The 27,341-nt window shown below is 35.6% G+C and overlaps 1 long non-coding RNA gene across 1 annotated transcript; it reads left to right on the top strand.

The window, feature by feature from the left end:
- The first annotated feature begins 8,761 nt into the window (after positions 1 to 8,761).
- Positions 8,762 to 27,124, top strand: LOC122894312. Its single transcript, XR_006381765.1, has 3 exons — positions 8,762 to 8,800; positions 21,212 to 21,292; positions 26,447 to 27,124. It is a non-coding gene; the product is annotated as an uncharacterized LOC122894312 (long non-coding RNA).
- The last annotated feature ends 217 nt before the right edge of the window (positions 27,125 to 27,341 follow it).

Here is a 27,341-nt window from a genome sequence, read left to right as displayed (position 1 = left end):
GTCTCAGTGGGTAAAGGGAGAAACCTTATTACTGGAATCCAGAGGCTATCTGACAGAAGCTGTGATTTTGTTCAAAACCTATAGGCATATGACAACTCTGCATGAAGGAATCAAGGAATAGGTATCCCAAGTTCATTCTGCTCCCTTCATGGGATATCCTGCCTTTGCTCCTGCTGGTCGAACCCAACTAGAAGCCAGGGGGCAAGGGCATCTCTTGATGTGTATGGTCCATACAAATTAGCCTGTAGAGGCAGAGAACAGTAAAGAGTGGAGGGTGAATCTGGGAGGAATGCATAAGTTTGCCACCATGAATTGTCATAAAAGATAAGTAGAATTCAGCTTACAATCATTAAGTGAAGAAAAGTGGGGATGGATAAAAGTGGATAAGGTTAAAAATTTCAAAGATACATAGGAAGGAGTTTTTATGTGCCAATAAATGTATCATTAAAATATATAAAATAAAAAACATCAGCAATATAAGAATAATTTGATCAAACTCTGGCTGTGGAATGACATAGCTTAAAATCTGACATAACCAGAACTGACGGAATGATTGACAAATGTGCTTGGTAAACATATACAGAGAGCTTTGCACTTAACTGAGAAACATATTTTTTCTAAAGACTCAGGAAAAATTAGTCATCCACAAGAAACAAAATAAGTCTCAGTAATTTCCAGAAGAGAATATTTATAGAAACATTCTCCGACCACAATTCAATAACTAGAATTTACCAAGCATGAATTTTACATTCTAGTATAAATCACATATGACTATAAGGAATATGTTATTATTACCTTTATTTCAGAAATGATAAAATCATAAAACTCAAGGAAAGACATTCTTATTTTAAACTCCTGTGGAGGTAGTAAATAAAACCAAATATCAGTTATATGTACTCTTGCAACAGAATGAAGTGATAAAGATAATGTGGGGGGAAAGATAGCACCAGAAGATAGTATGCATAATATATATTATAGCTACAGATTATGTATGTATATATGTAAGTGTATATATATAGACATATATATATATGCATATGTGTGGAGATTTTGTGTGTGTGTGTGTGTATATATATGAATATATATATGAAACCAGAAGGAAAAATCAAATAAAAAAGGAATTTCTCTAAAGACTCAACTATTCAGATTGAAACGGTACCAGACAAAATGAAAGGAGTAACATGACTAAACACATCTTGTAAAAATTTCCTATTTCAAAGATTGTTAATCTTGTTAACCACAAGTCTGTAGCTACAAAAACCTAAGAATAATCATAAATACATCTAACATTTAAACAGGTAGGAAAGATCTCAACTGGAAAGAAAACTTAAAATTTTTGTTCCCTTCTGCCCATCTTCTGAGTACTTACTTTCTCTTCTGGACAAATGTACCCATGCACTCAGATCATGGTTTTCTTGAGATTTCCTGTCAGTTGCTTTCAAACACTGATGTCAAGGCCTAAAAACAAAAATCACTTGAGGTCAGTTACAATTTCTCTCTATATTTTTATTAGCTTTCTTTCAAAATGCATTGATACAGCAATTGATGACTTAGATCCTTCTGAAACTTTATGTTTGGAAATAAATTACAGAACAATGATTCAGTGTATGTTGAAAAAAGAAAACCTATGAGGTGTGTGTGTGTGTGTGTGTGTGTGTGTGTGTCTAAATAGAGACTGAAACTGGAAGGACACAGGCATACAGCTAAGAGTGGTTACCAGAAGGATATCCAAAACTTCATGAAGATCCAACTATTGATCTGAAGAATATTCCCAGCCTTACCCAGGACAATCAGCACAGATCCATGTTCAGCAATCAACCAACATAATTATGCTTACATGAAAAAAAAGTCCAAATGTACAAGCAACTGTATTCAAACCAGGTGACTTCATCTGAGGCCATTTCACTATATAGATGAATTAAGTGGAAAATATCATTTAACAGACTACCACATTCTCCAGACACCTTTATTTTATTTTACTTTTATTTATTTGGGAGAGAGGGAGCAAGTAGAGATGCAGAGGGTTAGGGATAAGCAGATGTCATACTTAGCATGGAGCCCCAGGTGGGGCTTGACCCCATGACCTTGAAATCACAACCTGGGCCAAAATCAAGAGTCAGACACTCAGTGGACTGAACCACTGAGGTGCTCCTCCAGACATGTCTCTTGGCTTATGTTAACTATAATAGCTTTAGAGATATATAAATATCTCTTTAAAATTTTGAAAATTTTGTTGCAACATTTTTGCCTTGTCCATACATTTGTGGTTCAATCAGTTACTGCAATTGTTCTGATTCCCTGTGGTTCCTTAAGATAGCCCACTGAGTTGAGAGAGTTGTTATTTCTGAGTTCCTGCAGTTCACATTGCTATCTAGAAAGTGATACACGTAAACAATCACATCTTATTCACTTTGAACTCATTCATAAAAGAGCATTTGCCTGTTTCATAGCCTAGTTTTACAATTTTGTGCTTTAGTTGTGCTATCAATGCATTTTCTGTTATTGAATGTCTTACTCATTGTTCCACAAATTCCTTGAGGATAAGGATCAAATTCTATTCATTGCTGCATCCTTATTTCCTAAGATCTGCCTACCTATGACTGGAATAGAAAAATAGAAAATAAATATTTTATGGGTACATAGAATGATGGGTGGATGTCTATATTCATGTACAACCTTCAGCTTTATTTCATCAGAAGAATTTTGCATATAGGATTTCTAGAGAGGTAGTTTGTATATATCCTTTGTTAAAACCATTAAACATTGTTCTGACTTTACCGTGTTGATATGCTATAATAAACAGTTTTTAAATCTCCCTACCTTCCCCCCCAAAAAAAAAATTTAACCCAAGTGATTAACAAGTAACCTGACATGAAAAATACTGTATATTTCTATCTTTCTGGCCAACCATTTTCATTGATCCTTACAATTCCTCTTTTCTTTGTTCTCTAAAAGATTATTTCCCAATCTTTTCTATCCAGGGTCATCAAACAATACTAAGATTTTATTTCAAAATGTGTTCTCAGATTTCTAAGATACATTTTAAACTCCTGTAACCAACATTTCTATTAAGAGATAGTGCCGTACTGGGTGTGGTGAAAAAATAATGAATACTGTTTTTCTGAAAATAAATAAATTGGGAAAAAAAAAAAAAAAAAAAAAAAGATAGTGCCGTGTCTTTATTTGACCAATTCAAGATTGACAAGTCCCACAAAGTGATAGAGAAACTCCTTCTCTAAAGCCTGTCACTCCTAAGTCTTTACCAAAATACTAAATTCATTTTTACTTTATTTTTGTATCATCAGCCCAGCTGCAGGTTAATCATCCCATGACAGCTGTTGCTCACTGAATTAAACCAAAATGACATTAGTGAACAAAATTGAGCAAGCAAACCATAAAAATCCTAGAATGGAACAGATTATTTTTCATTGTGTTCTCAATCTGAGAAAAGAAGAGATGTTAGAGGAGCTGTTACATTAAAAATTTCACATTAAAAAAATCCACTTCTGGCTACTTTCCTGTTTTCTTTTGGTCAAATGGCTTTAAATTGCCATTAAAAATCAGTAAAGAAATAATAAGAAGGAAAATCTCAATCTAAACTGAGATCTGTGAAATTAGGCTCACTCTCTATTGAATATACCCTGCACCTGTTACATTTTGCCACTGGAACGGGATAAGCATTGTAACTAAATGGATTACGCTGCATTTTACTAGAAACAAATTACCCAATACTACCATTTATGAGTTAAGACTTCCTGTAAGAAAATAGTGCAGGAAAAAAGAGGGATTATTTCATATCTTTGAAGGGTGTTTTATCACACTGTGCAATTGCATGCAATTTAACACCTAAACTGCTTAAAGTGCAAATGATATCAACTAGTCCACCCTAAGGGCTTGGTAATAGTCCTGCGTTTGTGCTGCTAGGGCTGGTTTTGTCAGCACTTCCATTATAAGCCTGGTCTTTCAGGATTTTTTTCCACTCAACCATGAAAATTTGCTGTAGTTTACAACTTGGCATAGCAGGTTTTAGCTTAACAGCTCCTATTTTTCTTCCAGCTATTTTGTTCCAAAAGAAGTCAGTTGGCCATCTCTTTGTAAAGAAAGGAAGAAAAAGAATTTATGCTATAAATTATAGAAAGTAAATTTCAAATTAATAGTTCAACTCGAGTTTTATCTAACCTTATTGATGCTAGGGTAGTTTTGCCCTTATGGTCCCATCTCCTCATGAGGCTCCCGAAATATTTGGGGAACAAGAATCAATCCTTTCCAAAGTAACTTCTGGCCTGGCAAGTTTTCCTCGGTCCATAAATACTGGGACTACAGTGGAAAAATAAGAATATGTTTCATAAATGGCCAGGTAAATCTCAAGAGGGTTAAAAAGGATGGGAGCAGAGACATGATGACAATTACATCTATTAACCGCCTCCTGGAAACACACATGTCCTCAGAAGAAAACATTGTCAGCCTTAGGCCATTGGAAGCAAGGTGTCCCAGTGTGGATGTTCCAACTTTTCTGATTTCTCTCACTTCTCCTGCGGATAAAGGGCATTTCTCAAGTGCACTTCTGGAGACATTCTCCCCATTTCTCACAAGAAATAATTTTTCATCTACAACCTCTAGTTTTCATGAAGAAAACTACATTTTCGTTTCTTTTGTTGTCTTGACAACCTAAAGCATCTCTACACCTGTGATAGCTCAGCAGAAGAGGGGCTGTGGTCTCTTTGGGTTGACCGTCTCCCCTAGAGAAATAGTTTAAAAATAGTTTAAACAACATTGATGTACTGGTTCCTTGGAAGTTAAATATAATGTACATATAAAATTATTTTGGCCCCCAGCCTTATCTACTGGTTTAACATTGACTACATTTTAAATTTCTTCCACTGCCATATGTTTAGAAATCCTTTTGTATAATACTGATAATATCATATTTATCATAATAATATAAATTTTAAATTTAGAATATTGTAAATTTGCTTGCTTTGTCTCATTCATGTCAGGGATTTATACATTTTATTCAATAGTTTCAGGTGAAAACTTTTGGTTTTACTCATCATTTCTACTTTTTTCCTATTCAATCATTTTTTTAATTGAGGTAAAAAGACTTAACATGAGATCAACTCTTCTGGTAATTTTTAAGTGAACCACACAGTATTGCTAACTATGGGTGCAATGCTGCAGAGTGGGTTTCTAGAATTTCTTTGTCTTGGACATTGATGGACATTGATGTGACTTTCATTTTGTTGCTTTTCATTTTTTTCTATGTTTACAATGAATATTTAATAATAAACTACTCAAAGCCATAGATCTTAAACATGGCCTGCACCGTGGTCATGGGTTTTGATATATTCATGTTTATTCTCTTAAATTGCAAATCATTTGCTTTCATTATGACTGGCTGTTTAGTACCTGTGTTATCTGGAATAGCATTTTTCTCAGGTTCCTAATTCTTTTGTATCTTTTTATCCCTAGTTTTTTGTTTTATTTAATCATGTACAGCAAATTTTCTGTAAAAGGTACCTGTTATGAATTATAATTTAAGCTTCATTTATAACCTTCCCTTGAATGAAAGTTTCTTTCCTTCTCACAAATGTTTTGTGAAAATAAAACCTCTGTATCCTACAGAGAATACATATTCTGCCCTCCTCCCCTCACTCTCTCTCTTTCTGTCTTTTCTCTATGTGTATTGGGGGGTATAATTAAGATTTTTTAAATTTGTGTTAATCAAATCTTTCTTATCATTTTTATCATATTTATCATATTTCATCTAGTTCATCTGTTAAATTCTAAGATAATATATTAAAATCTGCTGTGATTATGGTATTATCAACTCTTTTTATTTCTAAGGAATTATGAATATTCTACTACTGGATTGTTTGTAAGATGAACATTAATGTTATTATGTCCTTCGTTTAGTTTAATTTTATCCATACACAGATAAATTAGACATAGATAACAAAGACTTAAATATATTTGTTAAAAATAATGAAGATAACCACCAGAAAAACAGACTTCATAGTACAACAGGGAATTCAGAAGACATTGCTATCAATTGAGCAAAAGCAAGGAATGGGACAAGAGGAAAGTAGAAAGTGATACTGAAAGAGTAGCAAAGAATCATCATACAATTGTAACAAAATAGAACACAACAACAAAAGATGAAAGGAATGAACATTTCAGTCATCCAGAATAATATGAATTGATTAAATTCTTATATATTAAAACAAAGATTGTTGAATTAAATTAAAAAACAAAATGGAGAGGGGTGCCTGCATGGCTCGGTTGGTTAAGCATCCAATTCTTGATCTCAGCTTGGGTCTTTATCTCAGGGTCATGAGTTTAAGCCCCGCATTGGGCTCCACTTTTCTGAATAGAAAGAGCCACATTTAGAACAAAATGGCAAAAAAAAAAGTCAAGTTACATTACTTATCAACCTTTACATTTGCAGCATCCAGCCCATTTTAGTATGTCCCCACTGATTTTATTACAGTAGTCTTTCTCCATTCTGATTTTGACTATAAAATAGCTCTTTAAGTGGACTCCATACCTGCAAATTTGCTACATCTAATTCCTCGACATTATAGCTTGAGTAATCTTTCTAAAATGCTCTCTGAGTTCCTCTCAATGTCTCCGACTGCGTTTCTCCCTAAGTCTCCAGTTTCATCACCCACTGCTGCCCTGTGAATCTTTGCCTTTAGCCACAGTAAACTGCAGTTCTTAAAGTTCTCAACATAACCCGTAGTATAGCATGTCTGGGTTTTATTATTCAGTAAAAGCTCCACGAGAACAGAAATCGTGTCTGCACAGGCTCTCAATAAATATTTGTTCAGTGAATGAATGAGTGTGTGAATAAGTAAATGAACAAGGAATGAGGGAATGGCTAAATGGATGAATAAATTCTATTCCCTTTTTCTGGACTTCCACTTCCATCAGACTGTCCAATACCTACACTCGTTTTTCAAGGCTCCTCTGAGAAGCTTATGACAGTGTATGATATAATTACTTCTTTTGTAAAAACTTCTATATAAGCTGGAAGTAATGCTTGATGTACTACCTAAAAATAACATCCTTTTATCAAGTGACCGGGATTCATGTTCATTCCTCTCTCTGCCTTTATTTCCTTCCTATTCTTTATCCAATGATCCCAATCCTTTCCTTTTTGTTTTGTTTTGTTCCACTCAATTCAGGATTTTTCTTTTTCTCAGTGACAAGTATTCCTCTTGTCTTCTAATACGAAGTCAAGAGTTCAGCTTTCTGAGGTTCTGGAGAATGAGTTACAGTCCCAGGAGATGACTCACAGAGAGAAAGGAGATCAGCCCACACACTTTCACCTACGCTTTCTCTGAGCTGACTCACGTCTAGAAAAGAATGGCATAGTGGAGAGGAAGGGCAGGGACAAACTTTCTTGGTCTCAGTTTCTTTTTGTGTAAAACGAGGATCTCAGATCTGATGATCTTGACCACGGCTAATCTATGACCCGAAAGAAAAATATTTTGTACCAAATAATCCCAGTTCTACCTTAGATACCTAAAACTCTGACAGTTCTTTCCTTTACATGACTTTTTTCCAAACCCTCCTACTATATCTCAAGAAGTGAGGGAGGGACTAGTTTTAAACGAAACTGACTATGGGAATTAGGGTAATGAAGGAAACCCTCAGCCTCTCACTTTGGAGCCTATTGTGATTAGATGACGAAGGCAGGCGTAAGGCAGACCAAAACCCAGCCCATCTACGTATACTCTTTTCTGTGTCTCTTAGACTAAAGGACCCTCAGCTGGAGTCAAAAACCTGACCAGTTTCCACACATATTAATTTGTTCTTCTCAATCTCCAAATAGCTCTAAATTGTGGTGTGCCTTGATTAATTGTGAGGTGTGCCTCAAGTAATTTCTTGCTAATCATAAACTACCAAATTTTGCAAATAATTATTTTTTTAAACAAATTAGATATCTACAGTATCATTCTCACTAACTTGTAGCCTAGTCTTTCCTGGAACAACAAAGATGAAATTAGAAGCAAGAATATTTAGAAAAATAAGCATGGGTTCTGCATGTAGACATCATTCCTTATATCTGTTACTGGAAAGATACTATTTAGGACTAATGTAGCAAATGATTAATTCAATTAATAACCAATCATTGATATGAGAATGCATGTATGGTAAATAGGGGAGGATGATCTAAGTGAGAGGGAATGGGGATAAGAAAGAAGTGCTTTGATTAGCATAATCTTATATAAGAGGGAGTCTGGGAGGTAGGCTTTCCTCTGCTCCGTAAATTAATTTATTACTCAACTCTTATCTACCAAATGCCCTTCAGAGGGTCTGTGCTATGATTTCTTGCAGTGTTTCTCAGCCGCAGCTACATATTAATACCACTTAGAAAACCTTTTATAAGATATCCTTGCCTAGGCCTTGACTTCCAGAGATCCAGTTTCAACTGGTTTCCCATTAATCCAGTGGTTCTCAAAGGTTAGCATGCCTCAAAATCATCTGGTTGTCTTGTGAAAATACAAATTGCTAGGAACCACCGCTGGGGATTTTGAATGGTCTTGGATAGAGCCTGAGAATTTGTAAGTATCGCTGGTCTGTGAAGCACATTTTAAGAAACACTGTATTCAACCATGCCACAAAAAGCAGCAAAGGATCATAACACCTTGGAAACCTATTAAAAACACAGCTTCTCAAACTCTGCTTGTTACAGGTGGGAGAGCCTGCCTCATGTAAATGGAGGTTTCAAGTCGTGGATTCCCCATAAAAGATTTACGCGAGGATCCACACTCAAATGAAGACAACCAGAGGAAAGGTAACAAGTACAAAGCAGTTCATTATGGACACTATGCTCTCAAGAAGGGAGCGTGGGCAGGCCCGGAGGTGGCAGTGCACCAGGATTAGGAGTGTCTTTTCTTTGTTTGCATAGGTTATGGGTCATAGGTAGAGTGGTCTCCCACTGAGGTTGTTTCCAGTCATCTAAAGGATTCCTTCTAGGGGCACCTGGGTGGCTCAGCTGGTTAAGCGATTGCCTTTGGCTTGGGTCATGATCCCGGAGTCTTGGGATCAAGTCCTGCATCTGGCTCCCACTGGGAGGGAAGTCTGCTTCTCCTGCTGACCCTCTCCCCTCTCCTGCTCTCTCTCTCTCTCTTGAATAAACAAAATTAAATAATACAAAAGACTCCCTCTATCTGTTGGTGGGGGGTGTTTTGGCTCTATAAGGTTCTTGCCAGAATGTCTTGGCCATCTTAGGGGTGGGGTGGGGGGAGTAGGTGTCAAAACCACAATGTAAATTTATCATACTGAAGCTGTAGGTTGCCCTGGGGGCAGATGTTGAAGAGGAGAGTGAATGTTCTACACCTGTGGCTCTTGGTCTGTCAGCCCCAGAGGATGGAAAGCCATAGAGCCAGGATGGTAAAAGACACAAAGGCAGGATGTTTTGCCCTCAGGCTTCTAATGTGTCACGTATTTACCCCGACCTTTGCCTCTGGCTGGTGTCTAACTAACAGCCTGCTCTATCATTCTTGTGAAGATTTTGATCAGAATGTTTGGCATGGAACCGGGAAAGTTCAATTTTAACAGTTCCCCTCAATGACTCTTCTCACCAGGCTAGGTTGGTGATCCCTCCAACAAGAGACCTCTGGCAGAAAGTGGAGATGGACAGTGGGGATGGTGTCTCAGTTTTTTACATAGTGTTCGTCATGGACTGAACCCAGATGGCAAGGTGCCTTGTGTTATCCATGTATTTCCAGATGGCAAGTGTCAGAATAGATCTTGTTCCACCATAATCTGCTCTCCCTGGCCTCTCCTTCCATGACTTTCTAACCACACTGGCTTCACATCATGCCCAGGTCTTCCCTATCTTCGCCCAGCCTGACTAACTCAGCTGATTCTTCTAACACCTGCCCTATTTTTCCTATTCTTTCCTCTACCGCATTTCTCTAATAGATGTTTTAAATCACTATGACCACTGATTTCTCACCCTAAACTTCCCTGAGATGAAAGAAATCTAGCTGGAATCCACATTACTCTATGAAATAAACTCTGAACAGTTTTTCTTATATTTCAGATATGTACGTTTTGGAACAGAATACTCTTTTAATATATTGGCAGTGTTAAATTATTTGTATTTCCATGTTACTTAAATATGCAGAATTTAATTTTTTTTCATCATCAACCCATAGACCCCAAGATTTATATCTATGAATTTCAGGACTACCCTGAGGGGAGTTTGAAAAAGCTACTTTAGAATACGGGTTCTCATTGGGTTGGAGGAGTTGCTTGATTGCCTCAGGCACTGGATCTGAATAAGTTGAAATATTTGTAAGCTACCCTTGTCCTACTAGGAGATTCTGGTACAAGATACTGCTTTTGGTAACTTCCTGCCCTGACAATGCATCATTGCTCTTGAGAGTGGTTATATATCTTGTGTTATAAAGAGAAAAAGAAGTATAAGAATCAGTATATTCAAAACCACCAAAAACTCTTTAAGATCAAAATCAGATGCTTTTCCTCAGTTGTAAGCCTTATCTCTCAGAGCCAGGGGATGTCTACTATCTCTTTTGTGAATCTCTATCCCATGATTCTTAAACATTTATTCTATTGTCTACCCTTCTACTTATTTGACTGTGCCTAATCTTTCTTTTTCACGGGTTCCTCTTCCTCTTATTTGCTGCTGCTGTTGTTGTTGTTGTTTACGATTTATTTATTTATTTTAGAGATGGAGAGAGAAAGAGAGGGTGTGAGCAGGGAGAGGGGCATAGGGGGAGAGAGAGAATCCTCTAGCTGGCTCCCACTCAGCACAGAGCCCCGTCTGGGACTCGATCCCAAGACCCTGAGATCATGACCTGTGATGAAATCAAGAGTTGGGGGCACCTGGGTGGCTCAGTGGGTTAGGCCGCTGCCTTTGGCTCGGGTCATGATCTCGGGGTCCTGGGATCAAGTCCCGCATCGGGCTCTCTGCTCAGCGGGGAGCCTGCTTCCCTCTCTCTCTCTCTCTCTGCCTGCCTCTCCATCTATTTGTGATTTCTCTCTGTCAAATAAATAAATAAATAAATCTTTAAAAAAAAAAAAAAGAAATCAAGAGTTGGTCACTTAACAGACTTAGCCACCCAGAAGACCCTCTTCTTTGTTCTTAAATTTATATGTTCCCTGAAAAGTTATTTTCTACATCTACATTTTCATTCTTAGCAACCATTCCCACTTCCATAAAATACTCAGAAGACTGCTTTTAATCTTCATATTATTAGTCATGGGAATAAAAAGTTCCAAAAGTAAATGCATTTGTCAAATATAGATTTAAATAATCCCATTTCTCATCACTGTACAATTACAAAAATAAGTCAATACTTTCAAGAAGTAGCCAAACATTGGAAAAACAAATTCAAATTATAACCAGAAATTTCAGTCCACACTTATCCCAGCACAATAAAAAGTTTCATTAAGGGCAAGTGGCATTAAAAAAAATCCTTTATAGAATATAGTACCTGATTAATTCAATTTTAGAACTTAAAGTACTTTAAATTCATATTTTTTTTAAATTTAACCAACTGCTAGTCAGAGAAAAAAAATCAAGAAAAGAACTTCTGGTTTCAAATATGTTCTTAATGAATAGGATTTGATATCTGGCCCATAGCTTAAAACACAAAAATAATGATATTTGGACTGAGATGATGACGAGAATAGATAGACAAGAAGGTCTTTTCCAAAAGACTATCTGGCCTAGTTGGGAGGACTTTATGTTGAACACAGATGGAAGGAAGGAGAAAAATTATATTAAAAAAAAGTAATTTGAGATGTTATTCACTGTAGAATTTAGGAATATATATTAGGTATATTTATATAGAGGAACTGAAGAAGAGCCTGTGACTCGTAACATATGAGACTTAACATTTGAAAATGATCCGATACCTCTACATTTAATCTTTGCATTCTAGTTTTGGCTATTACACAAACTGATTTCTTGGACTTTGATTTCCTTATTAATAGAATAAAGTGTTTGGATTAGATCAGATTATGAATTACGGTGCAATGATAATTAAATTCCTAAATATCAGTGGCCTAATGTAACAAATGTTTGATCCTGCACATGTCCATGCTGGCCTGCAAGGAATCTGGTCCATTTAGTCATCTGATAACCCAAAGGATGGAGAACTCGTTCATTGAGATGCCACCATCTCAGGACCAGGCTTCATAGGGTACCCTGGTGGGGGAAGATATGATGAAGAGGGCATATACCTTTTAATGATCTCCGCCAAAAAGTGATACACATCATTCCTACCAAAGCCAATTGATCAGAACTACTCTCACGATCCAAATTAAACACTAGGGTGTCTTACAAATTTGAAGGAGCACATGAAAAATTTTGTAATCATTTCTATCTCTGTCAATATCTCAAACATCTCAATGGAAGTCCTAAAATCGATGGCTCTCTAATTATAAAATCCGGTATTATACAACCCACTAAAGTGGGTCATATTACTCCAATTTTATAGATGCAAAACAGATACAGATAAAACAATTCCCAATACTTACTGGAGTTGAGCTCTAAATCCAGGGCTGTTAAACTGAAATAAACAGTAAGACTGTTTTCCCACGTCTCACTGTCCTGAGTATGATATAATGAAAACGACTTTTGAAAGCTTGTGCTTTGGCATAAGTAGGAAAACAAATCTGAAATTTGTTTTAATTATGTTAAAATGCCTAAAGGAAATTGTATGTTTATTTGTAATAAGACTACAGGTTATCTAAAATGTCACATTTCACTGTTTTGGTTTTTTTTTTTAAGATTTATTAATTTATTTGAGAGAGAAAGAGAGCACAAGCAGGAGAGGCAGAGGGAGAGAGAATAGCAAGCAGACTCTCTGCAGAGCCTGGAGTTAACACCGGGCTTGATCTCAAATGCTGAGATTAGGATCTGAGCTGAGCCAGGAGTCAGTCATGCAGGCAACCCTAAAATGGCACATTTCTTTACTTTTGATTGAAATTATATAAAATCATATGCTAACAGGGATTATGTAATACTTATTAAATAGTCATATAGCCCATCACAGATCTTGGATGAATAAAAATAAAATATTACAAAATATTGGCTCAATGGGATAAAAATCGAATCCTTCAAGATATAAATTAGATGTTAGTGCAATAGACTAGATGATGAAAAGCTTTGTAGCTCTAGCATTCCCAGATCACATTACATACATTGTTGTTCCCATATTTGCAAATTCTTTGTTCTTGCCAATTGAATATGTACATAGCATCACATTGGCTCTCCTGATGTTTTGTTTATATGGCACCAACTCTGCAGTTATTTGGAAACCCCAGGTGATTGAATGAAGTTTTCCCTTTGTATTTGAAGGTTTGACATCAATTAATGCAACAAGAAAGTCATTAATTTAATTAATAATCACTGAAAATTCTCCCTTGCCCTGCCACTTCTAAATTTATCCTCAATTACAGAGATGCTTTCATTTATTCATTTAGTTATATTCATTGAGTACCTACTGTATTCTCAGCACCATGCTGGGCTGGGATTATAAAGATGAATATGACAAAGGCCTTGCTCTTCAAGAGCTCAAGATATTATGAGTAAAAATATCTTAACGTTTGTTTTAGTTTGGTTTTTTCCCCTTAAGTGGGCCCCAGCACACTCTCTAGCAATTTACTTTACCTATTTGCTAATAAAACTAAGCTTTTCATTATTTTATTAAGGCATTTATGCTTGTATTGTCTAAATGGCACCTGTTTTCAAAATACTTAGGAATATTAATTAGCTTCTTTTTCAGCACAAAAGATAAAATCATGTTTTAAAATGTAATTACCTTTTATCAGTTGTAGTAATAACATTTATTTTACATATTTGTCTTACAATAGTATACAAACAAATGCTAGAAACAAGATATGTGTGTTTTTTTTAAGCTAATAAAATATTTTTAGGATTCAGTATTTTGAGGTAATGAGTCACTTACACCAAATACTTTAAAGTATATACTAGTTTTCATCTGACAGAAACACCAGAAAAAGAACAGCCGACTTCCTAGAGAAGAATTAATATAAGATAAAAACTTTAGAGACTTCATTTTTCTCCCCTTAAATTTTTATGATTAATTATTCTTAGTTTGCTTTTGGGAGTTGGAAATGCTTTCAGTGTTTTCCAATATAGAAAACTGTACTGAGTTAATCCATAAATGCCCTCTTGTGACAGTCTCCAAAAATGCAACTACCTTTTCCCCTATTTATTTTGCTTTGTTTCTCCTAAAATGTCCAAACTGTAACAGATTTAATAAAGAATAATCAGTTTTATATTTTAACTAATAAAATTAATATTTTTTAAATAAGATATGTGATGTTTTGAAATTTAGGCAGAAAAACTTGTGACAATACTATTTCCCTGTGTAGGATAATTATCAGAAAAACCTAGGAAAGATTCTAATCCTCCTTTACCTTACTGCCCTTTGATGTGTGTGGCAAGGGAATTCTAGATGTTGTGAAAATATCCTTTTTCGAGAACTTCTAGGTTCACAGCACATTTCTCAATGTGAGAGCTAAAAGATAATCAATAGGTTGACTTGGTTTGAGCTAAATTATTGATGACTTAGGGTGCCTGGATGGCTAGGCTGGTTAAGTGTCCAACTCTTGGTTTCAGCTTAGCTCATGATCTTGGGGTCCCAGGATCGAGTCCTGTGTCAGACTCTGCACTCAGCAAAGATCTGCTTAAGGACTCTTTCTCTCCTAGGCCTCTCCTCCTGCTCTCCCTCTTAAAAGAAAATAAATAAATTTTAGATAACTAACTAAATAAATAATGATTTTAAGCAATTATCTCATTTATATTCATTGGTCATGTTGGAGTTCCTAGAAATGAATGTTACTATTCACATTTTAAAATGAAAACAATTCATTATTAAGGCAGTTAAATGGCCTGCCTGGGATAAAAGTAAGTGTACTACTAAATGACCTGTGGGCCAACCTCTGGCCTTTACATATACCTATAAAGTCATTGGCTTTATACATACCCGTATTCAAAATCAAATGTTGGCAAAAGCTTTTCAGAGCAAATCACATGTACTTCTTAAAATTTATTTCTAATACTTTGCTATAGGCTAAGAATACCTAATTTTACTCTAGTTTCAAAACATAAAAAGAATGTTGAGAAGTCAGTCTTTCCACGATTCAATCTAGAGCTTTCAATAAAAATAAATATCGTGAATTTCTTAAGAAATTTATATACACAGAACTTTGAAATGAGCCAGACCTCTGTTGGAACAAATTACTTGATTTTTTAAAAAAAATATGTTTCTTCTTCTGAAAAAAATGGAAGTAATAATAACCCATGTCATAGGATTTTAGTGAGGTTTGCATGAGATCATGTATCTACACATTTCCTTGCCCTCAATAAAGGCTTAAAAATTATAGCCATTATTATTAGACAAAAGGCTTAACTTCATGTTGTGAACTAAAAGAAAACACAGTTTAACTTTATGTTGTGGCTAGATGGCCACATATTAATAACTGCTAATTCCTTATCCTTCGCATTTAAAAATAGTGTAAGTACACAGGTGACTCTTGAACAAAATGGTTTGAACTGCGAGGGTCCACTTATATGCAGATTTTTTGGATATATACAATAAAGTATTATATATGTATTTTTTCTTCCTTATGATTGTGTTAATAACATTTTTCTCTTGTTTACTCTATTGTAGGGATACAGTCTATAACACATAACACACAGAATATGTGTTAGTCAACTATTTTATTACTCAGGCTTCTGGTTAACAGTAGACTCTTAGTAATCAAAAGTTATATATACATTTTCCCTTGCTCAGGGGGTTGGCACTCCTCACCCCCATGTTGTTCAAGAGTAAACTGTATATGGCATAGCTAATGTTCACAAGCAGATGAGAATGATAAAAATAATCCAATAATGTGAGTCCTATTTATACTTCCATCATTAACTTCAATAATTTGTTTAAATTAAATTCTCTTCATGGTAAAACCCGATAAGTAGCAGAGATCCACAGTTTTTCTTAAAGTTGATAAGATCTTGAACTTAAAAAGACTCTCCATCACCAACTGAGGGCAAGAGGCATGTAGAGAATACAATCAATAATCTGTGATGGAATTCGGAAGCATCCTGGACAAAGAAATATCAGAGGAGAAAGGAGGGAGCAAGAATGCTTGTCTTTCTTACATCCAGGAAGGAAGCCTTTGGAGTAACATAACACTGAATTTCACCCCATTTTGGAAATAGACAAAATATTTTGCAGAGCTACCAATCCAATGTGATTTTCCATTTGGGAATCCCCCACAAATAATCATGCTCTTTAATTACAAAATCATGTATGAATTTCAAACCACAGTGCAGAAAACATGTGAGAAAATAACTGTCAGTTATGATATTTGAAAAGGCTCCCCATCTCAAGAGTAGCCTTTGACATCCTCATTTCCTCAACTCCCCTTCCCAATGTATCGCGCCATTCTTGTAAATTTTACTTTCTTAAATACATCTTGAATCTTCACACTCCATAGCCCATTGCCCTCCTCCACCTTCCCCATAGCCCTTTGGATAAAGATATCATCATCTTTCATCTGGGTTATTATAATAGTCTCCAAATCATTATTCCTGAATCCATACCATTTCCCCAGTAACCCCTCCTTGCTCCTGCCCCACCCCAAACACACAGAATTCTGTCTCCAAATTACACAATCAGAGCGATCTTTTGAAAGCACAAATATGATGAAATAACACAGTAGTTTGGAAATTTTGGCCATTTTCTGTGACTCATAGGATAAAGTGCCCAATCCTAATTTTGCCTAACATTCCTACCCGACCTTCCTTGTCTACTTCTCCAATCTTGTGTCTAACCACTCCTTCCAGCAGGTTCTAGAATACACTGGCCTTTGCCTAGTCCCACAAACACATTAAATGCATTCCTGTTTTAGGGTTCTCCTGCATCATTTTTTCTCCTTCTATCACCTTTTGCCTAATTCCTGTCCACTCCTCTTCTGATCCTAGCTCAAACATCACTTCCACATGGGGCGCCTGGGTGGCTCAGTGGGTTAAAGCCTCTACCTTCAGCTCAGGTCATGACCTCAGGGTCCTGGGATCAATCCCCTGTATTGGGCTCTCTGCTCAGCAGGGAACCTGTTTCCTCCCTCCCTCTCTGCCTGCCTCTCTGCCTACTTGTGATGTCTGTCTGTCAAAAAAATAAATAAAACCTAAAAAAAAAATCACTTCCACAGAGAAGTTTTGCCACCCATAGGACAAGTATAGCACATGTGTCATAAAACAACTCACTCTTAAGGTACCTGCCTGGCTCAGGTGGTAGAGCATGCACCACTTGATCTCAGGGTTGTGAGTTTAAGCCCCACGTTGGACACAGAGCCTACTTTAAAAAATAAATAAATAAAAATAAACAGACACAAACAAAACAAAACAAAACAAAACAAAACAAAAAACAATACACTTCTGTCCTGGTTCGTTTCTTCTAAACACCTTAGCACAGTTTATACTTACATGTTTATTTGATGGTACATTGATAAGTACTGGCTGTTGCCCTCATTAGACTATAAACTCCAAAAGACTATGTCTATTTGCTCACTATCATATTTCCAAGGCCTCTAACCGTACATGTGACACATAGTAGGTTCTTCATAATCATCTGGGATTAATTTAATTGCTTGTTTTTACTCTCTGCTAGAGAAATCACTTAATCTTTCTTCAAGATAGATACGTGTCCCATGCAATATTTTCAGTCTTTTTTCACCCTCATTCCAAACTGACTGGATTGTACTTGCCAAACAACTCAACTGCCTCAACCCATTGGTGCCACCTGTTGGCTCTTCTGTGCCTCACGGCTTCTCTTCATCCCCTTACTCCTTCGAAGGGAACTAGGCCCCTAAGGCATTCTTGTCCCATCATCCTTCTCTCAAATTTTAAACACATAACCAAACTTACCTTTGGTCAATCTCTTTCTCACAAATACACACACATCTTCTAAATTTACAGTCTTTTTCTATTTCAAGCTTTGTTCATTCATTCAGGCAAATTTCAGTGTGTCCCCCTTCCTCACTCACTCTTCTTTTCCTCCATCCTTCTACCTTCCTCCCTTCCTTTCTCCCATTCTCCTCTTTCCTGCTTCTCATCCTCTCTCTCTCTGCTTGCTATCTCTCTGCTTCTTCCTCTTCCTTTTCATTATAATATCGTATATGTAGAGAGTTCCAGAAATCCACTTTCCAAATTTTAGCTTGTAATTATTTGTGAGAAGGAACTTTCCAAAATACCCATGGCTTACAAAACCAAGGTGGTATATATTTGTCCCATTACCGCCTTGACAAATCCCCAAATTCTAGAATGGTAATATTGTGTTCTGCATCTGTTTTATGGATAAACTTAGAAAATAATCTTAGTAAACTTAAATAATCTCAATGAATTACTCTGCTATTAAGTAATAATCAACTTGTATGTACTATATATGTGTATGTATATATATATGTATATATTCAATAAAACAATTTATTATGAGCTTAAGAACAGGAAAATAAAATAAACATTTAAAAGGTGAAAGGAAAATGTTTTATACTTTTTGTATACAATTATTTGCTTCCTCGCTCTTACCAATTGTACTTAATATTGCAAATTTAGGATTATGTTTTTTTAATAAGATATTTCTAGTAATAACCTAAACAGGCAGAAAACTGTGAATTCTGAGTAGAATTTAAATTATAATATTGACTAAATAATTCAATCTTTCTGGAATTACATGTAAAACTCAATAAGCTCCATGCTCAATTGAATGGAAACTTCCCTACGTAGATAGATGTTTTACAAGTACATCGAGGAACACTGAAAATAAAAATATATATCAAAGCCTTCTTATATGTCAAAGTTAACTTTTGAAAATTATTTGGTATGAGTATTGATTACCTGCCTATTCTATTGATTACCTGCTGAAGGCAGAGGCTTTAACCCACTGAGCCACCCGGGTGCCCCACCATTATATTCTTTTTAAAGTTTCTCAGCATGGGTGCCTGGGTGGCTCAGTGGGTTAAGCCGCTGCCTTTGGCTCAGGTCATGATCTCAGGATCCTGGGATCCGGTCCCGCATTGGGCTCTCTGCTCAGCAGGGAGCCTGCTTCCTCTATCTCTCTCTTTCTCTCTGCCTGCCTCTCCGTCTAGTTGTGATCTCTCTCTGTGAAATAAATAAATAAAATCTTTAAAAAAAAAAAAAGTTTCTCAACATGAATGTTAAAGTGGGATTTATAGAAAAAAGTACACACCCTTTATTGAAAAACAAATGAGAAATTATTATCATGGTAGAAGTTCTACAAGTAGCATCTCTATATTAAAGATGGAAAGTTCCAGTTCTGATATGAATATCTTAGTATGTACTCTTGGTTTATGAAATAGTCTTTGATTTTATCAGAAGAGAATATGGTTTATGGGGATCTGGTTTTCTAGACAAGTGTTTTTTATATAGGCCCAAATTTTATTTTCTAAAGAAAAATTCAAATTTGAAAATGTGTACTTTTCTTTAGTACATTTTTTATCCCCCACAAGAATCTTTCTTTCTGAGGCATAAGTTTCTTTCTTGGTATTTAATAGGAAAAAACAAAACAATCAAACACAAAGAAAACCCTGTTGTATTAACTAGCACATAAGAACCTGTAAGTGAAATGTCCAGTCTTCAGATATGATTATGACTTCCTATTATACTGCTAAGTTGGGCTGCTTATCAATTTGACCAGAAGTTAAAAAGGAGACAAAACTCAAGAAAACACATGGTATATATCTGAACAATCTTAACATTAACTTAGGAAAATTTCTATCTTCCAACTTGTTCTCTTTAAGTCAACTTGAAATATACAAGAAACTACTACCCAGTGCTCCAGTATTTCTTTTAAAAGTCTTTTATATACTTATTATATTATAAAAGTATGGGTTGTATGTGCTATAATATGTCCTCCTATACCATATGAGGTAAGCTTGGAAAATAATTTACCAGGACTAGATATTTTAGCATACACTAATCACCAGAATAGTTAGAAATAAGTTAATGGCCAACAAATGTTTGTTGAGAAAAAAATATAAAATAATATTATGTATATTTTTTAAAATAGTGTAGCATGTATCTTATATCTTCCTCATTTACTTGGGAAGTGTTATATGTATAGCATATAATAAATAAGGAAAATTTAAAACAGAGATCTGAATTTTCCAAGAAAAGAACACAGCCCAAATCACACCATTATCTTTATATTGACATATTTGTCTCTATCGCCCTAAAGCATTTTTTTCAGTATTCAACTATTTAAAGTTTATTATTTGCATCACATTACATACTTTGTGTTTAATGAATTATGACAATAGCAAATTACATCTCAGTTTAAAATATCTTTTGAAAACTTAAAATTTGCATTCTTATTGTACAACTATTTTAATACAATTTTATGGTAAAGGATTTGAGAGGCCATTTAATTCTTTTCCTCCTTTTCCACCACTGAGCAAATTTACACTGAATTCAACTGGACTGAAACCTTACTTTATAAAAGAGGAACTCCATAAGTTGAGCGTAATTACCTACCGCTAAATTTTAAATCCTTACTTTAGCACTCTTATAATCAAAATGCTCCATGAGTAAGACTGGGAACACTATAAATTTAGTGAGTATGTGACTAGAAGATTGGTATGAATGCAAGTATACTTACATATTTTATTGTTCACTCGTTTATTCAACAAGTATTTATGGACTGTTATTTGACCTGTACCATTTAAAAAATATTTTAATGTTGGTTTTTTATATACTTCCTTTGTCCCTTTATAGTTCTTAAACAAATACTCAAACAGCTCAAAAATATCTATTTATACTTGATATGAATCGGCTATATTTCATACACATTTCAAAATAGTGACGATAATATGTATTATCTATAAAGAATATTTTATAACATTGTGGGTAAGAAGTTGTGAAACACATAATAATTTAATATTATCAGAGTTGAACTCCTCAGACTCAAATACATTAACAAATAGATACATAAAGCTGACCTTGAATGCAGTTAGCCTTCATGACTGTTGTTCTCGATTCTCATATTCCTGCATGGAAATAAAGCAAACACAACTGATGGTATCAGTGAAAAAAGGATAGTTAACCTGATGAGAGTATACATCTAAACATAATAAATCGACTTCCTGCTAATTTTTATTTCATCTTTTTTTTATTGTCATGTAGGTACAATAGTTTTCTTTGGTCTTGCCAGTAAATGTGGATTTTGGAAATCATCATGAGAAAATAACAGGAAGTTTCACTAAGGTAATGTTAGATAGAAAACCTATGGTTTTATTTATCAAGAGAAAATTTTAAAATATATTAAATAACATAAAAGTATATGTGTGAACCTATATACACATATAAACTTATATATGTATGTTTTCCAGTTTACAATCTTTTTTTCTATCCTTACATTGATAAATATATTAATTAATGGGGTCGATGAATACAAGAAACTGTTAAAATCAAAATGATTTAAAATTGGAGGTGTTATATACCACAAGATAATTTTTTTATTTAACCAAAGTCATAGTAATATGTGCCATATTATTATAGTAAGCCTAATCAGTGAATTTTATTATAAAGCTACCCATAATTTAGTGTACTTAAAGCATAAATATGGTGTCATTTAACTGCTGACAAACCAGTTTTATTGACAGAAACAGCTCGAGTTGAAAGAAGGATCTTGAAAAGTTTACAGCTTATTTTTTCAAGCACCACAAACTAATAAGTAAAAACATATGAATTAGATAAAATACTTCATTAAGTTACTTTTATTGGGTGAGTCAATGTGATATGATTACATTTCAGAGACATTTAATTCCCTATCATATAAAATCACATTGATGTTTGGTTATATTTTCTCTTCTGGTGATGTAGCCATTCAAAGTATTTTACCCATATCAAAGCAGAGATATTATGAAGTTAAAACTAAAGTCATTTTCATCAAAGCTAATCATAAATTTTATTTTCTTAAGTGTTTCCCAGAGTAATCGCATTGCAGGTCTGTAAAGAAGACTCTTAAAAGTACTCTTGGGTCTTGGGTTCTAATTAGAAAGAATCCCATCAAACTCGGGAGCACTGCAGTGAATATAGTCAGGAGAGCAAAAACAAAAACACCCACATTTGGTTCATGAAGCTTTGGATGAACCCATTGAATACCAGCACTTTAGGAAGGTATTTCTTAATGTTGAAAGTATAATTGGCCATTCATTACTTAGATGGCCAATTGCACTCGTTTGTATAACTTATGGAAATGTATAAATGGCTTCCTTTGAGATGACATAAACCTTGAATCGCTACATAAACTGGTAAATGATAGTTGCTCGCTATCTTGTGCACGGGTCCCTTTCTATTGGTTCGAGAAGGTAGGTGAACATCACAGATGCAAACTGTTTGTTGTTAAGAATGTGTGTTTACAGGTGTGGAATACCCTAAGGATGGGTAGAACCGATATCCTTCTGCAGGTGCAGACTTTAATAAACAGGAACTTGTCTTTCCCCTAATCACTTCTCTCCTTTATCATGCTTTTGGATTATCTCAATTCACATTAAGTATCACTTGTGCATAAAGCATATACAGTGTTCTATATTTATTTAGATATACATGTGACTACATTTTCTGTGAATAAAACCCAAAATGCATTCACATGAGAAAATGGAGTGGTTTAATTTAAATATTTTAGGAGTGCTAGAATACTAATAAACATCTGGAAGAACAGATAAAACTAGATAAATGTTTAGTCTTGTTATGAGTAACACACTAGCATACGATTAGGTTTATAATGGTTGTAATTTAACAAAACTGTTGTATGAAATATTTTGTTTAGCATTCATTAAAAACTGTTAATGCACTTGTGTCTTCCATGGACTAAATTTTTTGCAGCAGACGCACGTTATTAGTATAATACAAATATGCTAAAAAGCAAACAGTTTGGTGTTAAAATGTTTTAACTAGGATTGTGAAGAGGAATTTTACACCAATCTTGATTTTTTTTCATTTTTACAGGGAAAATTTTACCACAAATTCCATATTTTAATGATATTATACCAACTCTATTTTTTAAACTCATTTTGTCACTGTTTTGTAACAGAAACACTGTAAATATTATAGATGTGGTAAACTATTATACTTGTTTTCTTATAAATGAAATGATCTGTGCCAACACTGACAAAATGAATTAATGTGTTACTAAGGCAACAGCCACATTACATGCTTTCTCTTTCACAGTAGGCAGCAGAGCATATGGTTTTCTCTTAATGGAATGCTAGCTTCTCATTAACATACCAGTAGCAGTGTCAGAACTTACAAACCAGCATAACAGGGAGATGGAAAAACTTATAAATTAGACCCTTTCAGTACTATTGAGAAGGAAATGACTGATGTTCTAAGGTACAATATTTAGCTAATACTGTGCCCTTTTCTGCACCTCCTTTCCACAAAAAAAAACTTTTTTCTTATAATAAATATAAATATAAATATTGAAGTGCAAGTAATTTTTACCCTGCTTCTAAAAGTGATTGGCACCCTGATTTTGATAACTCTTCTTAAAAAGATTTCATTGCCTTTTTGCTCACAGTATGTTTTAAACAGCTGTATTTTCACCATCCTGTTTCAAGACAGTGAAGCAGCTGAAATGTAAAGCTCATTGTCATGTCTTCCTAAAAGAGGAAATCCATCAGGTAAACAAAAAATGAGAATGAGAAGGAAACCTTTCCTGGAGGCCAGAGATGACCATTCCAGTTACAGAAGTGGAGCCACCAAGAGGTCACGCTCGGTAGTGAAAGAAGAGAAGAATGAATTTTTTATTTAGTCCCCATTTCGCTATGTTGTTTAAACCATATTTAGCTGTCTTGTACTAATTATGGTGATTTGAATTTTTCAGCCACTTTTTTTCTTTATTTCAAAATCCTTCTTGCTGAGAATTCAGCTGTATTTGTAGATGGAATATATCAATGTCAAGTCTTGAGACACGTTTTAAAATTTAAACCTATACACAGGGCATCGAAATGATACTTACATATGGATAATCACGACACGACCTCATATGCCAGGAATTCTATAAGATGAAGTTGGTTTTGTCACATATATATATATATTTTTAAAAATTTCATAATATTTACCTATGATTAGACGGTTGAGTGCTATTAAAAAGTGAAATATCAAGTCCTGGAAAAACAGCTTGTGTATTCTGGGCCACTGTAGAGTCATTGTCAGGAAGAAAGCAGATGTATTAATCCTCTGATAACCAAACCTCCGGGGAGATAGCAAAGTGGGCTGATGTTTCTTTCCAAAGACTTTAATGTCTATACCAGTTCAATTCACTGAATGGAAAATTTCACTCCTAACAGTTCACCCATTTACTAGACCTTTTTTCTGCAATATTTGCTGTAGGTGTATTCCTTATGCCTGCCCATCATGGTGAATGACAAGAATCTCTTTTAAAAGAATAAGTCAGGAATATATAGATAATACCAGTATCTTTTGAATCTTAACCATAAAGATACCAAACAACCTTTCTAACAATTATTATTCTGAATAAGTAATCCACTGATATATGTAGTTTTTAAGATTACTTTTTCCCCCCTTTTTGGTGAAATTCAAAATTTTCCTGATATTTGATAATACGCAAAGCTAGAATATTTGTGAGTTCAGTTTCTATAAATGTCTGAAGAATGGCCCAAAGGATCAGGAATCAATAGTATAATTGCCATAATAAGAAGGTATCCCAGTTATGTTATTCCCAGAGATCATCAGCCTAGTCTTATAAATTGAATCCCAGTGTTTAACTTTCTGAACTTATTCATTTTCCTTTTGCAAAGAGAAAGATACACTTCTATTCACAGGAGAATTTCCTTTTTCTCATCCTCCACAGGACTTGACAATATGTTCATTTCACAATCATTCTCTTTTTTCCCCCTGACACAAAATTTGCCATTACCCCCAACATGACTGCAAATGCTTTGGAAACTAAGTTAATAACTATGATTGATTCAGACCCAATGTTATTAATGCAAACTATTAATTTAAGGGTGTTTCCATACTTTCTCAGTAGCAAGCAGCCAGATAACCATGGCCCATGCTGCAGATTTAATCTTCACGTCAACTAGATTCGGTTTACCCTCTGGTAAGCAAACTATGATTTTCCACTTTACCAGGATCCAGGAGCACCACAGGAAAGAACTGGCTGCTTGGCACACTCCTTTCCTACACACAGATAATGTCTCTAGAACCTGAACAAAGGTGTGTGAAAAGTCGCTACTTCTCCGTGTGTTTTTCAACACCATGGAATCAGGACCATCTCTGCATACAGGTGTTAAAAGAAGCTTCCACCTCATGTCTAGCATTAAAACTTAAACTGTTATTCAGCTGAAGACAGTATCAGTGTAAAGTGTCACCGATCTGGTCACTATCTCTGGGAGGCTGCCAGAGCCTCTACAGTGGCTTCGTGGTGTCGTCTGTGAAGGAAGCCAATTAAGATCACAAGATAGTGGCTGGTAATAATAAACTTCTAATGATGTTCCTGACTGAAAAGAGGTAATTAAAATGTGTATATGGATGACCCCAGCTTCTGTCAGCTCAGTGTAGCTGTTACATTGACAATGTCCATGTTTTGTTTCGGGGGGGAATAAAAAAAGAGTGTTGCCTAACAACAATAAAATAAGCAATTCAATAATATATAAAGGATTGCCTTGGAAATGCACACCAGTTTCAATTCTGTTGCATCCGTGATGGAATTCCATTGACAGCTGTCTCTGGACTGGATATTTTGTTTTTTTGGTTACTGACTAGTAACACCACCCTCCTCGCCCCTCCATCCTTCCTGTCCGTGCACTACACTCCCACCTCCCATCCCCATTTGAGTTTGTGGTTGCTGTTGTACTAGGACTAGGTTTTACCTTCTTCAGGTGCTTCTTGAAATCAAAGACCATGTTTTGAAAAGAAAGACAATTAATTAGAAAGCAAAGGAAGCCGGTCCTCTTATCACTCGATCTGGTCATGGACATAAGTGCTTCACACTTTTTCCATTCCCTAACCCTGCAGCGCAAAGCTTTCCTGTACACCTGCTCAGCTCAGCTCATCAATTTTCTGTGAGCCCGTTAAGTTCCTTTAAGCCTGTCCACTGAGAGGTGGTGATAGCTCTCTGAGAAAAAGAAGAGAAAGAGAAACAGAATGCTGCTCCAGGCCTTTATCTTGATCACACTGTTTGTTTTCTAACTGATGTCTGTAATGAAACAAAGAGGATTTAATCGTGTTAAACAAAAGGCTGTTGGTACCCAGAGGAAACTCATTTAACTCTTCTCCAAGTCATCGAGTTTCAGGTTTCTTGTCTTCCTCTTTGCCGATCCACCAGGCTGAGTTTCTTACCTGGGGCTTAAAATTGTGAGGTGTGAAACTCTTCTTTTGTTTTGACAGGTGCTCTTTGCTAAACATCAGCCTAGCCCTGATGGTGATAATACACAGAAGGGGGAAAAAACTTCAGAGACGCTAATGACTGTAGTTACCCAACTTCTGCCTTAAATGGGTTTTATTAGCTTCCCTCCTTGGAGTTCTTTAGGATAAAGTGGGAAAACAAATTGGCCTGATGGGAAGTGAGTTGTGAAAAGAGAATCGCTAAGGAGAAGACTCAGGAACCATCCTGTCTGAGAATTCCAAGAGGAAAATAAAGGTGATGAAACAGGGCCTAGACTGCTCTTTCTTGATCTTGAGCTTGATTCGCTGGCAGATCTGACAACATGACGTGTTACTGGGGAGAAGAGACAGACTCCACGAGCCACATCAGTAACTTGACATTTGGCCAAGGAGTCTCCAAACGGGATTCTCAACTCTAAAATGCTACGAAGGTGGGAGACTGTGAGCTGATAGCACTCGGAGACACAGAAAAAGTTCTCTCTGGGTAGGAGAGAGAAGCCTTGAGGCCCTCTGCCCTGACTTGAAGCCACCCCAAGTGCTCCTTCGCTGGCCACTCCTTCAGTGATTCCAAGATGGGCTCCGAGATTCCTTCCTGCAATTTGTTTAAAGCGCAAGTTTCCTATATTCAATTCTACCTGCTACTGCATTTCTCCGTGCCTCCCACTCTCTCCTAAATCACTCTTTCCTTGACATATTCTTGAGGAGTGGGAACTTTCCCCTTCCGCAGACACTGATAGATCTGCTGTGCTGACCAGGCATCCTGGGGTAAGGACCAGCTGAGCTACATTTCCAGAGGGTGAAAAAAGGTGTTAGGGTTGAGCTTTGTTATCAACACTGAGCGTTCCACTGCTCCAAAATTAAGTAAAAAACCAACCAACAAAAAAGCTTTCTCTTTTTG

The sequence above is a fragment of the Neovison vison genome, chromosome 13, assembly GCF_020171115.1.
Source record: "Neovison vison isolate M4711 chromosome 13, ASM_NN_V1, whole genome shotgun sequence".
In the NCBI taxonomy this organism is placed as follows: domain Eukaryota; kingdom Metazoa; phylum Chordata; class Mammalia; order Carnivora; family Mustelidae; genus Neogale; species Neogale vison.
This window is presented reverse-complemented; position numbering and strand designations above follow the sequence as displayed.